Below are 14,210 nucleotides of genomic sequence, written 5' to 3'. Positions count from 1 at the left end.
AAAAAAAAAAAAAAAAAAAAAAAAAAAAAAAAAAAAAAAAAAAAACCCCATCCAAACAATAACCAGAACTAGCCCGGTGTAGTAGTACGCACAGCTACTTGGGAGGATGTGGTTGGGGGTTTGCTGGAGGCGAGAAAGTTGAGGCTGCACTGAGTCTTGAAGGTGCCACAGCATTCCAGCCTGGGCAACAGAGGAAGACTCCGTCTCAAGAAAGGAGGAAAGAATCAGAGAAGGAAAGAGAAAAGAAAGCCAAACTTTTGCCTCAGTATCAGTAACAAGAAACATGTGCACATACAGGACAGATACACATACACTGAGCACTGTCGTCTAGAATAACCAATGTAATTGTGTTTTCTTTCCTTTTTGACTTTTTGTCTACATAATTTGTCCAACTTGTATCGATATTTTGTATTATTACCACTATCTTCTATCATCTTTGATACCTTAAATTATTTCTTTATAATCTTCTTTTCATTTCATAAATAATCCTATTTTCTTTTTTTTTTTTTTTTTGAGACGGAGTCTCGCTCTGTTGCCCAGGCTGGAGTGCAGTGGCCGGATCTCAGCTCACTGCAAGCTCCGCCTCCCGGGTTCCCGCCATTCTCCTGCCTCAGCCTCCCAAGTAGTTGGGACTACAGGCGCCCGCCACCGCGCCCGGCTAGTTTTTTGTATTTTTTAGTAGAGACGGGGTTTCACCGTGTTAGCCAGGATGGTCTCGATCTCCTGACCTGGTGATCCGCCCGTCTCGGCCTCCCAAAGTGCTGGGATTACAGGCTTGAGCCACCGCGCCCGGCAATAATCCTATTTTCAAATCGGCCATTTCAAATCCTATTTTACAGAACGGTAGAAAGATGAAAATGCGAAAGCCCGGAAATTTTCTTATTGTTGTTGTTTCAGACGGAATCTCACACTGTCCCTAGGGCTGGAGTGTAGTGGCATGGTATCAGCGCACTGCAACCTCCCCCTCCCGGGTTCAAGCGATTTTCCTGCCTCAGTCTCCCGAGTAGCTGGGATTACAGGCACCCGCCACTAAACCCAGCTGATTTTTTGTATTTTTAGTAGAGACGGGGTTTCACCATGTTGGCCAGGCTGGTCTTGAACTCCTGACCCCGTGATTCGCCCGCCTTGGCGTCCCAAAGTTTAGGGATTACAGGCGTGAGCCACCTCACCTGGGCAAGTCCAGGAAAATTTTGAGGGCTTGTCCTTCCATGTTGTTAAGTGCATACATGGAAATGTACTATAATGCCTTTTTTCTTTCTTTTTTTAAAAGAAAGGTTCTCACTCTGATGCCTAAGATGGAGTGCAGTGGAGCAATCCCAGCTCACTGCAGCCGCAACGTCCTGGGCACAAGCAATCCTCCCGCCTCAGCCTCCCAAGTAGCTGGAACTACAGGCCCACGCCATCATGCCTGGCTAATTTTTGTGTAGAGACGGGGTTTCGCCAGGTTGGCCAGGTTGGTCTCGAACCCCTTGCCTCAAGTGATTTTCCCACCTCAGCCTTCCAAGGTGCTGGGATTACAGGCGTGAGCCACTGCGCCCAGCCTGAAGCTGTATTTCTTTTTGGTCAAATATTCGTTAGAGGAAACGTTTCTTCTTCAGTTTTACATTGCGGGGAGCCCAGCCCCTGTGGGCAGGGCGGCCATGAAGTTTAACAACCACTCAATCTAAACCGAACGAGAGCGCACACCTCCTCAGCCATGTAGGTGGGAACACGAGTGGGACGAAAGAATCTGAGGTCGCACCCTTCTCCCTCTGCCCGCCCTGCCACAGGAGACGCTTCCAGGCTCCCGACGGGGAGGGCCAGAAAGGCTCTACTAGGAGGACCTCCCTACACTTGCCAGAACTAAAACTGAGGCAGCGGCAAAAACTCGGCGTCCAAAACGCTCCCTAAAGCCCTCCGATGCCCGCAGGACGCTGGAGCCAGCCCGGCTGCAGCCGCCATTGCGCAAGGTCGCGCGCCCGGCAGTGGCTTCCCAGAAGCGGGAGGGCAGGGAAGGTCCTCTGTACCAGAAAGGCTGCCCACGGCACAAACACTGATCCCGTGTCCTGTGTCAGGGAAAGGGAAGGCAAAGAAAAGAAAGAGAAGGCCAAGGAGACCTACCTGATTGAGGTCACGCGCCAGCGGGAAAGGCCCAGTCCGCTCTACGTTCCGCAGTTGCAACTCAGATACGGGGTAGGATGCCCCCTCCCCATTCCTGGGAGGTGAGGGCTGAAAGAATCCTGGGAGGGGAAGGTAGAGGAATCCGGTCTTCCTAGAGCCGGCTCCGCCCAGGATAGGAGTGGGGGGCGGGGGGGGGGTCCTCAGGCTGCCCCAGGTGCAAGAAGGGGCGGAGAGAGGCAGCCTTGGGAAAGTTGGGTGGGAAACCTCTCGTCTTAGCTAATTGCTGAGGAGTACCTATCTGTACCATTTGTTTCCTTTGAGTAAGGTCCTCGCTGGCAAGAGGGCAAAGGAGACTGATGTATCGAGAAAACGCAAAGTTCACCTTTTAACATTTACAAAACTGTTTAGAGGAAAAAGAAGCTTAAGCAAGTACACTTTCAAGCGATGTTATAAGTTTATATCATCTGTATGCCTGACATTATTGAAAGCTTCAATTGCTCCCTCCCCAGGTGAGAGGCGTGTTCTCAAGACCAGACACTGCCGGTGCCTATCACCTCCCACTTTTTTTCTGAAACTGCTAGGGGCCCAGCTCTGCTTCTGCAGCCTCCCAGGGGATGCTGCTGGTGGCGGGTACGCCGCCTAGGTGGGTGGGGATGTGCTGAGGCCGAAGGAGTGACAGCGACTCGCAGGTTTCCCCTGCCTAACCAGTCCTCCGATTGATATTTTCTTTTGAAAAAAAGGATTTAAACGGCCGGGCGCAGTGGTTCACACTTGTAATCCCAGCACTTTGGGAGGCCGAGGAGGGTGGATCACCTGAGGTCAGGAGTTCAAGACCAGCCTGACCAACATGGAGAAACCCTGTCTCCATTGAAATGAAAATACAAAATTAGCCGGGATTGGTGGCGAATACCTGTAATCCCAGCTAGTCAGGAGGCTGAGGCAGGATAATCGCTTGAACCCGGGAGGTGGAGGTTGCGGTGAGTCGAGATCGCACTATTGCACTCCAGCTTGGGCAACAAGAGCAAAACTCCGTCTCAAAAGAAAAAAAAAAAAAAAAAAAGGACTTGCTCCTCTTGCAGAATGGAGACACCTGTAGTGTATTAAGGAAAATGAAGATAATCTGTTGATGACAGTACTCTGAGGAGTGTTAACTTGGGGCGTGCATCCTCCCAGCACCTGGTTCCCACCTTGTTCCCTAAGGGGAGGGGAGATGCAAATAAAGGTCCTTTAAAAATAATAGCCTGGTGAGTTCCCAAGGCCCATGGGAATCATGCAAGCTATTCGGGTTGCTTAAAAACTTGACTGTGAAGATGTGGATGCTTTTTTTGTTGTTGTTTTTTCCTATTCACAATGTAGTCGTTGATTGGTTTTGGGGAGAATTTTTTTTTTTCACTAATACAAACGTATTTTCAGTGGAAACCAAAGTCATTCCTGCCCAGATACATTCTCCAGTGAAGTCATCTTAAAAGAGACACTTCAAAAAGAAATCCAAGGCTTCTGAGGGCACTACAACTGGCCTTTGACCGGCTCCAACTTCTCAATTTCCTGGCTCCATTTCACTCCTCACCAACTGACGTTCACACTCTCAGTCCGCCACCCCCACCCCAAGACCACCTGCTGCCAGATACTCCCAGACCTTTTCTCTTACTCATTCCCTTGCGGTTTGGGCAGAGGTGAGTAGGAATCACCAGGAGATGGGGGGAGGAGGAGAATAAATGGGCACAGGTGATGTTTCGTTCCTGTCATGCAGCTGCCTTCACCTGCTGAGGGGAGAGCTGGGGGAGGGGTTAAGGCTCTGCCACAACTCCACGTTGTGGAAAATGGAAACTGAAGAGCGTCCCCTCACCCCAGGTGGAATTACTCAAAAAAGAACTGAGCTATGAATCTCAGCTGACCCTCTCTGGATACTTCCCTGTCTTTCTCCTCCGTTATTTAAGGGAGGAATGTCCATCGCCTGACACAGTGAACCAAGTCATAGCCTTTTTTCTGTCTACATTCCTTGAACGGACACAGATTCAATAAGCACTCATTGTGCCCGGAAACCAAGGTCTACAGAGGTTAAATGACTTTGCCAAGGTAAATTAAGGTGGCAGGATGGATACAAACATGCCAGGCTCTCATGCTGCAAATCCTTTGCTTTCTCCATGCAAACCGCCAAGCAGCTCAGTACAGGATGCTTGCCTGGGCAACAAGAGCGAAACTCCCTCTCAAAAAAAAAAAAAAAAACAAAAAAACAAAACTGCTGCTCAATATCATTCATTTAGACAAATAGGCAAATACAAAGGAAACTCACAAGGAGATACACCTCGCACTTATTAGGATGGCTAGAATAAAAAGAAAATTGAAAATAACAAGTGTGTGAGGCCAGGCGCGGTGACTCACACCTGTAATCCCAGCACTTTGGGAGGCCGAGACGCGCAGATCACGACTTCAGGAGATCGAGACCATCCTGGCTAATACTAAAAATACAAAAAATTAGCCGGGCGTGGTGGCGGGCGCCTGTAGTCCCAGCTACTCCCTAGTCGGGAGGCTGAGGCAGGAGAATGGCGTGAACCTGGGAGGCGGAGCTTGCAGTCAGCCGAGATCGTGCCACTGCACTCAAGCCTGGGCGTCAGAGCAAGACTAGGTCTCAAAACAAAACAAAACAAAGCAAATGTGTGAAGATGTAGAGAAATTGAAACTGTCATACACTGCTGGTGGGAAAGTAAAATGATGTAGATAGATATTTAATATTATCGAAAGCAACTTGGCACATACATATATATATATATGTATATATATATATACACACACACACGCACACACCATGGACTACTACTTAGTCATAAAAGGAATTAAATAATGGCATTCACAGCAACCTGGGTGGAATTGGAGTTTATTATTCTAAGTGAAGTCACTCAGGAATGGAAAACCAAACATCGTTTGTTCTCACTAATAAGTGGGAGCTAAGCTGTGAGGACACAAAGACATAAGAATGATACAATGGCCGGGCGCGGTGGCTCAAGCCTGTAATCCCAGCACTTTGGGAGGCCGAGACGGGCGGATCACGAGGTCAGGAGATCGAGACCATCCTGGCTAACACGGTGAAACCCCGTCTCTACTACAAAATACAAAAAACTAACCGGGCGAGGTGGTGGGCGTCTGTAGTCCCAGCTACTCGGGAGGCTGAGGCAGGAGAATGGCGTAAACACGGGAGGCGGAGCTTGCAGTGAGCTGAGATCCGGCCACTACACTCCAGCCTGGGCGACAGATACAATGGGTCAGGGGGGTGGCTCATACCTGTAATTCCAGCACTTTCGGCGGCCGAGGCAGATGGATTACTTGAGGTCAGGAGTTCAAGACCGGCCTGGCCAACATAGTGAAACCCCACCTTTACTAAAAATACAAAAATTAGCTGGGCGTGATGGCACGCGCCTGTAATCCCAGCTACTCCGGAGGGTGAGGCAGGAGAATCGCTTGAGCCCAGGAGGCGGAGGTTGCAGTGAGCCGAGATTGCTCCACTGCACTCCAGCCTGGGTGACAGAGCGAGACTCCGTCTAAAAAATATATATATATACACAATGGACTTTGGAGATGTGGGTGGGGGGGAGAGTGGGAAGGAGACAAAGGATAAAAGACTACACATTGGGTACAGTGTACACTGCTCGGGTAATGGGTGCACCAAAATCTCAAAAATCGCCACTAAAGAACTTATCCATGTAATCAAACACCACCTATTTCCCCAAAACCTACTGAAATAATAAAAAAGTTAAACATAGGGTTACCATGTGATCCAGCAATTCCCCTCCTAAGTATATACCCAAGAGAGCTAAAAACAGATATTCAAACAAAAGTTAGGCATGAATGTTTGTGGCAGCATTATTCATAAAACCCAAAAGGAGAAACAACCCAAATGTCCGTGAACTGGTGAAGGTTTAATCAAATGTGCTATATCCATACCATGGATTATTTTAGACATAACATGGAATGAAGCACAGATACATAATACAATGTGAATTTAACCGTAAAAAAATATGATAATACATTAAAGAACTAGACACAAAAGAATGCAGATTGCATGATCTCATTTATATCAAATGGCCAGAATAGGCAAATCTAAACAGACACAAAGTGGATTAGTAGATGCCAGGGGCTGGGGAAGGGGGAATAAGGAATGACTCCTAACAGAAATGGAGCTTTTGGCCGGGCGCGGTGGCTCATGCCTGTAATCCCACCACTTTGGGAGGCCGAGGTGGTCGGATCACCTGAGGTCAGGAGTTCGAGACAAGCCTGACCAACATGGAGAAACCCCATCTCGACTAAAAATACAAAATTAGCCAGGCGTGGTGGTGTACACCTGTAATCGCAGTTACTCAGGAGGCTGAGACAGGAGGATTGCTTGAACCTGGGATGCGGAGGTTATGGTGATCCAAGACTGTGCCATTGCACTCTAGCCTAGGAAACAAGCAAAACTCCGTCTCAAAAAAAAAAGAAAAAGAAAAAGAAAAGAAATGGAGCTTTCATTTTAGAAAAATGTTCTAAAATTGGTTGTGCTAATGGGTGAACAATTTTCTGAATGCGCTGAAAAGTAGTGACTTGTATATTTTTATATGGTGAATGTATATGGTACATGAACTGCTTATCAAAAATAAAAAATAAACCAGCAGATAGATTTAGTAAAATTCAGGTACAAGATTGGTGGGAAATTTTATAATATGGGTGAATCAAGGTGAGAATACTGCAACTCACTGATCTTTTACATCAAATATGTGCAAAGCATATGTGAGTGTGGCCAGGTGTGGTGGCTCATGCCTGTAATCCCAGCACTTTGGGAGGCTGAGGCAGGTGGATCACCTGAGGTCAGGAGTTCAAGACCAACCTGGCCAACATAGCAAAACCCCGTCTCTACTAAAAATACAAAAATTGGCCGGGCCCGGTGGCTCAAGCCTGTAATCCCAGCACTTTGGGAGGCCGAGATGGGCGGATCATGAGGTCAGGAGATCGAGACCATCCTGGCTAATACGGTGAAACCCCGTCTCTACTAAAAAATACAAAAAACTAGCCGGGCGAAGTGGCGGGTGCCTGTAGTCCCATCTACTCGGGAGGCTGAGGCAGGAGAATTGGCGTGAACCTGAGAGGAAGAGCTTGCAGTGAGCTGAGATCTGGCCACTGCACTCCAGCCTGGGCGACAGAGCAAGACTCCGTCTCAAAAAAAAAAAAAAAAAAAAAAGAATACAAAAATTAGCCAGGTGTGGTGATACGTGCCTGTAGTTCCAGCTACTCTACTCGGAAGGCTGAGGCAGGAGAATTGCTTGAACCCAGGAGGCAGAGGTGGCAGTGAGCAATTGCACCACCGTACTCTAGCTTGGGCAACAGAGCGAGACTCCGTCTCAAAAAATAATAATAATATGTGAGTGCTGATATCATGCAATCAAAGTACAAAGCATCAACTATGAATGTTCCTGCCAAAAAAAATTGTACCTAAATCTAACCAAATCCATAGATATAACTACAAGATATTCTCCTTAAAAAGGACTATGTTTTGCACTGGAATGGATACAGTGAAATGTAGAAGGTGAATAATTCTACAGGACAAATAATAAACTAGTCTCTCGCCAAAGGAATAGCAAAGAAATAAATGGGAAGAGTTGTTACAGATTAGAAGATGAAGAGGAAATATTTGAATCAATGTTATCTTCAATACTTCTTCTTCTTCTCCTTCTCCTTCTTCTTCTTCTTCAATTTTTTTTTTTTTTTTTTTTTTTTTTTTGAGACAGAGTCCCACTCTATAGCCCAGGCTGGAGTGCAGTTCCAGTGGCACCGTGTCTGCTCACTGCAACTTCCGTCTCCTAGGTTCAAGCAATTCTCCTGCCTCAGCCTCTGAGTAGCTAGGATTACAGTCGCCCACCACCACGCCTCGCTAATTGTTTTATATTTTTAGCAGAGATGGGGTTTCACCATGTTGGCCAGGTTGGTCTCAAACTCCTGACCTCAGGTGATCCTCTCGCCTCAGCCTCCCAAAGTGCTGGGATTACCGGCGTGAGCCACCACGCCCGGCCCTGTAATAGTTATTTTATTTTTAAGTTCCACGATACATGTGCAGAAATTGCAGGTTTGTTACATAGGTAAACGTGTGCCATGGTAGTTTGCTGCATCTATCAACCCATCACCTAGATATTCAGCCCCACATATATTAGTTATTTATCCTGATGCTTCTTTAGATCCTAATAAGAACAAGTAAAATTTAAAAGGCATATTTAGGTCAAACAGGGGAATTGGACATGGATATTTTCATGTGCCGTTAAATAATTATAATTTGTTAAAATCAGTGATGGCATCTTGATTACTTTTCCCTAACATCCTTATTGTTTACATTGTGTATTTTTGTAGACTGCATGGATTATATAGCTTGTTATAATTCATGTGTGAATTCATATGATAGTTGGAATATACTTTGACGTATTTCGGCCCAAAAAAATAGAACATAATTGGTAAATTGTGATTTTGTTTGTTTGTTTTTTAGGGTTTGTTTTTGTTTTTGCTTTTGTTTTCAGACACTGTCTTGCTCTGATGCCCAGGCCGGAGTACAGTGGTGCAATATCTGCTCAAGAAAATGGTGATTATTAGGCCGAGTGCAGTTGCTCACACCTGTAATCCTACCACTTTGGGAGGCCGAAGCAGGTGGATCACCTGAGGTCAGGACTTCAAGACCATCCTGGCCAATATGGTGAAACCCCGTCTCCACTAAAAATACAAAAATTAGCCGGGCATGGGGGCAGATGCCTATAATCCCAGCTGCTTGGGAGGCTGAGGCAGGAGAATTGTTTGAACCCAGGGGTGGAGGTTGCAGTGAGCCAAGATCGCACCACTGCACTCCAGCCTGGGCGACAGAGCAAGACTCTGTCTCAAAAAAAAAAAAAAAAAAGCGAAAACAATGATTATTGTTGAAGCTGGTTGGTGGGTACATGAAATTTTTGATACATTCTTCTATCAGCTTTGAAATTGTCCATAATAAAGAGTAAACAAGAACAACCAAATTGGAGTTTGAGTATATTATTGAGAACTGTGAGTGAAAATATCACAAATAAAAGAGTTGGGCTGGGTGTGGTGGCACAGGCCTGTAATCTCAGCACTTTGGGAGGCTGAGGTGGGCAGATTGCTTGAGCTCAGGAGTTGGAGACCAGCCTGGACAACATGGCAAAACCTCATCTTTATAAAAATTAGGTGGGTATGGTGGTGTGTACCTGTAATCCCCACTACTCATCAGGCTGAGGTGCGAGGATCATTTGAGCCTGGGAGGTCAAGGCTGCAGTGAGCCAAGATTGCACCACTGCACTCCAGTCTGGGCAACGAAATGAGACCCTGTCTTAAAAATATAAAAATACCCCCAGGCACTCACGTCTGTAATCCCAGCACTTTGGGAGGCCAAGGTGGGTGGATCACGAGATCAGGAGTTCAAGACCAGCCTGTCCAACATGGTAAAACCCCGTCCCTACTAAAAATACAAAAATTAGCTGGGCGTGGTGGTGGGCACCTGTAATCCCAGCTACTCAGGAGGCTGAGGAGGCAGAGAATTGCTTGAACTCAGGAGGCAGAGGTTGCAGTGAGGTGAGGCCATGCCACTGCATTCCAGCCTGGGCGACAGAGTGAGACTCTGTCTCAAAATAAATAAATAAATAAATAAATAAATACAAATAAAGAGTTGATTATGGTCACATTCACAGAGCTATAATTTCTTGGGTTTCTAGAGAGGATTGAAGAAAGGTGATTTTTGTTTAAAGTATTGTAAAAATATTCAGCAGCTTAATTGAGGTACAAGGTATTGATTTTTATTGGGCCTTTGAATCGGAATGTAATAAGTAGAAGGAAGTTCTGAAAGAAGTGCACTATACTGTTTACAAGGTCATTTCTGGGAATGGCATAAAGATTAGGACTGGTGAACAAAGGTGACCTTCATTAATTTATTCAGCAAACATTTGTTGAACACCTAGTATAAGTTCATCATGTTCTTAATGTAGAAAGTACAGCCAGGACATAGACCAAAAAAACCAAAAAAGTCCCAATTCATGTGGCGCTCACATTCTAGTAGAGGAGACTGATAAAATAGGATCAATAAGATACGTATGTATCATTATAGTCATATGTGCTACACAGTAAACTGAGCGGGGAAGGGGAACACTGTGGGGTGGGTGTGGGATTTGCACTTCTGGATAGATTGTGCTGTTAAGGCCTCGCTGAGAAGGAGACACCAGAGGAAAGATCTGAGGGAGGAGATGTAGGAGCTCTGTGGATATCTGGGGATGGGGGTTGCAATGAGAGAGAGAATCCTAAGCTTCCCATGGATTTTTCCCTGTCAATGTATTCATCACTGACAAATAGTAATGTTCCCCCAATTTTGATGCAAGGGATGCTGCGTTGTTGTTTGGCAATGTGAATTGTTCAGGATTAAAGGCCACAGTTACCTTCATGGTTCACACAATTAGGACATGGTTTCAGACCTTTGATGCTTTGAACAAATTGAGGCTATAGCCACAAATAGTAACTGTGTATGCTTCTATAAAATGGATGTTTTGGGAATACGTATAAACAGGTCCTTGCAATAACCTCTCACTTAAGTGGTACAGTCCAGTTTTGTAAGGTGTTTATAGCTACTTGAGTAACAATGCTGTATGAATTGCAAACTGTTGCTTCACACCCAACGTCAGGATACTCAACCATGATTGGAATCAATAAGCTACAGGTGAGAACACATTTCCGTGTGTTTGGATGTGGACCTAAGAGATTATTTATTTCATTAACTTCAGAAAAGGAACAATGCCTTAAGTAAGCAGAAAAGCCTGTTCAGTATCTTTGACCACAAGTCTGAATCCCAGACATTACCATAGGAGGTTACTAATTGGTCATAGTTGATTACATCACAATAGGTGTGGCCCTATAAAGGCCAGACCAGCTTCAGCCTTAGGCTAATTTCTCCTAAGGGTGTGTAGTGGTTTGGAGGGTTTTTAAAATTGTTGTTGTTATGTTTTTATTTTATTTTACTTTATTTTTAAATAGAGATGAGGTCTTGCTATGTTGTCCAGGCTGGTCTCAAACTCCTGGGCTCAAGCAATTTGCCTGTCTTGGCCTCCCAAAGTGCTGGGATTGCAGATGTGAGCCATTGCTATATGTTGGCCCTTGGTATATTTTAAATAGTTAAAAATACTGTTTTTTTTTTTTTCTTGCTGAATACTTACTTAGGGAAATTGGTTTGTGTCTGTGGCAAAGGAATTCAACAATGTTTTCTTTCATTCTCAGGTCACACGATTTTGAGAAAATAGAAGACTATCATTTACAGCTGGTGTGGCCTTGTGGCGGTGTGGACCCAGATTTCAAGCACAGAGGAAGATCAGACACTGATGTCCCGCATCTGATATGTATATAACACAATTCTCAATTGTCCTTTGATTGTGTTTTACTCCCTTCTGTACAATAGACTCATTTTTAAAGGTACATCCCTCACTGAACTTCCTTTCTTAATATCTGGTTAGGCACTGTGTCCGTGTGTATCCTATGGTTAGAGCTGTTAATTATGATGATGATGAGAGTTCTCCCTGTGTAGTTGAAAATAACCTATTTGATAAGTTCTAACACTGCTGAACCCAGATTAAACTGAAAGCCCCAGAAAAGGTCAATATTTAACTAGAGCTAAATGCCTTTATATTTGGAAGTGTAACTTTCTGAAATATTTTCATCCAGTTTGTACTGGTACCATGGAGGTTTGGTAGAAACCGTATGTTCATTAGGCTTTGACTTGCATCATAGCCATGTTCTCAATGCTCAACATTGAGCAATGAAAGGCAGGGTTATTTTAGTAACCTGGGACCTTGCAAGGCTATCAAAATAGCCTGATATTTCTTTTTTTTTTTTTTTTTTTTTTTGAGAGGGAGTCTCGCTCTGCTGCCCAGGCTGGAGTGCAGTGGCCGGATCTCAGCTCACTGCAAGCTCCGCCTCCCGGGTTCACGCCATTCTCCTGCCTCATCCTCCCCAGTAGTTGGGACTACAGGCGCCCGCCACCGCGCCCGGCTAGTTTTTTTTTTGTATTTTTTAGTAGAGACGGGGTGTCACCGTGTTAGCCAGGATGGTCTCGATCTTCTGACCTCGTGATCCGCCCATCTCGGCCTCCCAAAGTGCTGGGATTACAGGCTTGAGCCACCGCGCCCGGGCCTAGCCTGATATTTCTATAAACTGTAGAGTTGGGAAACAATTCGAGGTGATCCTGTTTGTCTCCTTGGATTGCTGAAAAAAGGACCCTCCTGGCATTCTACCCTGGGATCTCTGAAGGCTGTGTGAACCTTCCCATATGAGGTGCACTCTGCTGTGTGGCCTTCTGGTTAAGCAGTTTTATTTACAACTTACTGAAATTGCTGTTGGTAATGATCCAGCATAAACTTATTTGTGGTGCATTTCAAGAAAGAAAACTACAGCTGTAGCATGCCAATTATATATTATTCTTTTCTCCATAGCACAGAGTAGGTTCACAGTAACAATCAAAGGTAAATAGTTTATTATTTATGATATATTCTTCTTTGTGGTTTTAATAATACATGCTTATTGTAGGCAATTTAGAAAGTTATACACATTTCATGTGAAAGTCATTAGAGTACTTTCAAACCTTTCTATTGGCTTCCAATCTGGAATGGATCAGCACGCACACTCTCTTGATGACTTGGGCAAACCCTGAAGGCAAGGTTCAGCAGACATTGGCTTGTTGGGCTGTGTGCCAGGTCCTTATGATTGTGTTTTATTTATCAAAAGTATTCTGTAATCTCAGCACTTTGGGAGGCCGAGGCGGGCAGATCACAAGGTCAGAAGATGGAGACCATCCTGGCTAACATGGTGAAACCCCGTCTCTACTAAAAACACACAAAAATTAGCCAGGCGTGGTGGCGGGCACCTGTAGTCCCAGCTACTCGGGAGGCTGAGGCAGGAGAATGGCGTGAACCCAGGAGGCGGAACTTGCAGTGAGCCGAGATCGCGCCACTGCACTCCAGCCTGGGTGACAGAGCGAGACTCTGTCTCAAAAAAAAAAAAAAGAAAAAGAAAAAAAAAAAGCATTGGGGGCAGGAAGAGATAAGGGGACCAGGTGAGAGAGGGTAGTCAGCGTCATAAACCCATTATGACTTCATCAACTTGTCACCCTGGTTTTGAACCAATCATTTTACTTCTCTAGGTTTCAATTACCTCAACTAAAATGATGGTCCAATAAATGAGTGATTCTTAGTATTTTCTTTCTCTCTCTCTCTCTCTTTTTTTTTTTTTCCAGACATAGTCTCACTCTGTTGCCCAGGCTAAAGTGCAGTGGCACAATCTCGGCTCACTGCAACCTCCACCTCCTGGATTCAAGTGATTCTCTGCCTCAGCCTCCCGAGGTAGCTGGGATCACAGGTGCCTGCCACCACGCCCGGCTAATTTTTTTTTTTTTTTTTTTTTGAGACGGAGTCTCGCTCTGTCACCCAGGCTGGAGTGCAGTGGCGCACGGTCTCTGCTCACTGCAAGCTCCGCCTCCCGGGTTCACGCAATTCTCCTGCCTCAGCTTCCCAAGTGGCTGGGACTACAGGCGCCCGCCACCACGCCCAGCTAATTTTTTGTACCTTTTTTAGTAGAGACGGGTTTTCACCATGTTAGCCAGGATGCTCTTGATCTCCTGACCTCAGGCAATCTGCCCGTCTTGGCCTCCCAAAGTGCTAGGATTACAGGCGTGAGTCATCGTGCCTGGCCGATATTGTACTTTCAAGGAGCTTTTTGAGAAGCTGGTGAATGGTGTGGGAATTTTTATAAAAAGCAGATGTGCACATACACAAAAATTCAGGAACCTCAAGGACACCTATGGACCTCTCCAAAGAGCTCAGTGTTTTCCAGTTTCATACATATATATGATTCTTGTGTCTTCCATCATTCGAATCATATCAGTCCCCTGCCTAAAACTCTCCAGTGCTTTCCCTTAAAATTAGAATTAAAATAAGAACCAGCGACAACTGGTTGTCAACAAGATGTGGTTACTCTGCCCTCATCACTTACCGCTTTTCTACTTAGTTGTTTGCCCCAGCCACACAGATTTTCTTTTTTTGTAAGCTGTAGTAGTGCAGGTATAA

At 45.3% G+C, this 14,210-nt stretch overlaps 1 protein-coding gene across 1 annotated transcript in view; it reads left to right on the top strand.

Annotated features, from left to right (window-relative positions):
* LOC112615244 overlaps positions 1-2,793 on the top strand; it is a 12,505-nt gene extending 9,712 nt beyond the window's left edge. The window contains exon 4 of the mRNA XM_025371852.1: positions 2,610-2,793. The gene's annotated coding sequence lies outside the window, so the exon portion shown is untranslated. The remainder of the gene's footprint in view (positions 1-2,609) is intronic.
* Positions 2,794-14,210: the final 11,417 nt, after the last annotated feature.

This window comes from Theropithecus gelada, chromosome X (assembly GCF_003255815.1).
Source record: "Theropithecus gelada isolate Dixy chromosome X, Tgel_1.0, whole genome shotgun sequence".
NCBI classification, from domain to species: domain Eukaryota; kingdom Metazoa; phylum Chordata; class Mammalia; order Primates; family Cercopithecidae; genus Theropithecus; species Theropithecus gelada.
This window is presented reverse-complemented; position numbering and strand designations above follow the sequence as displayed.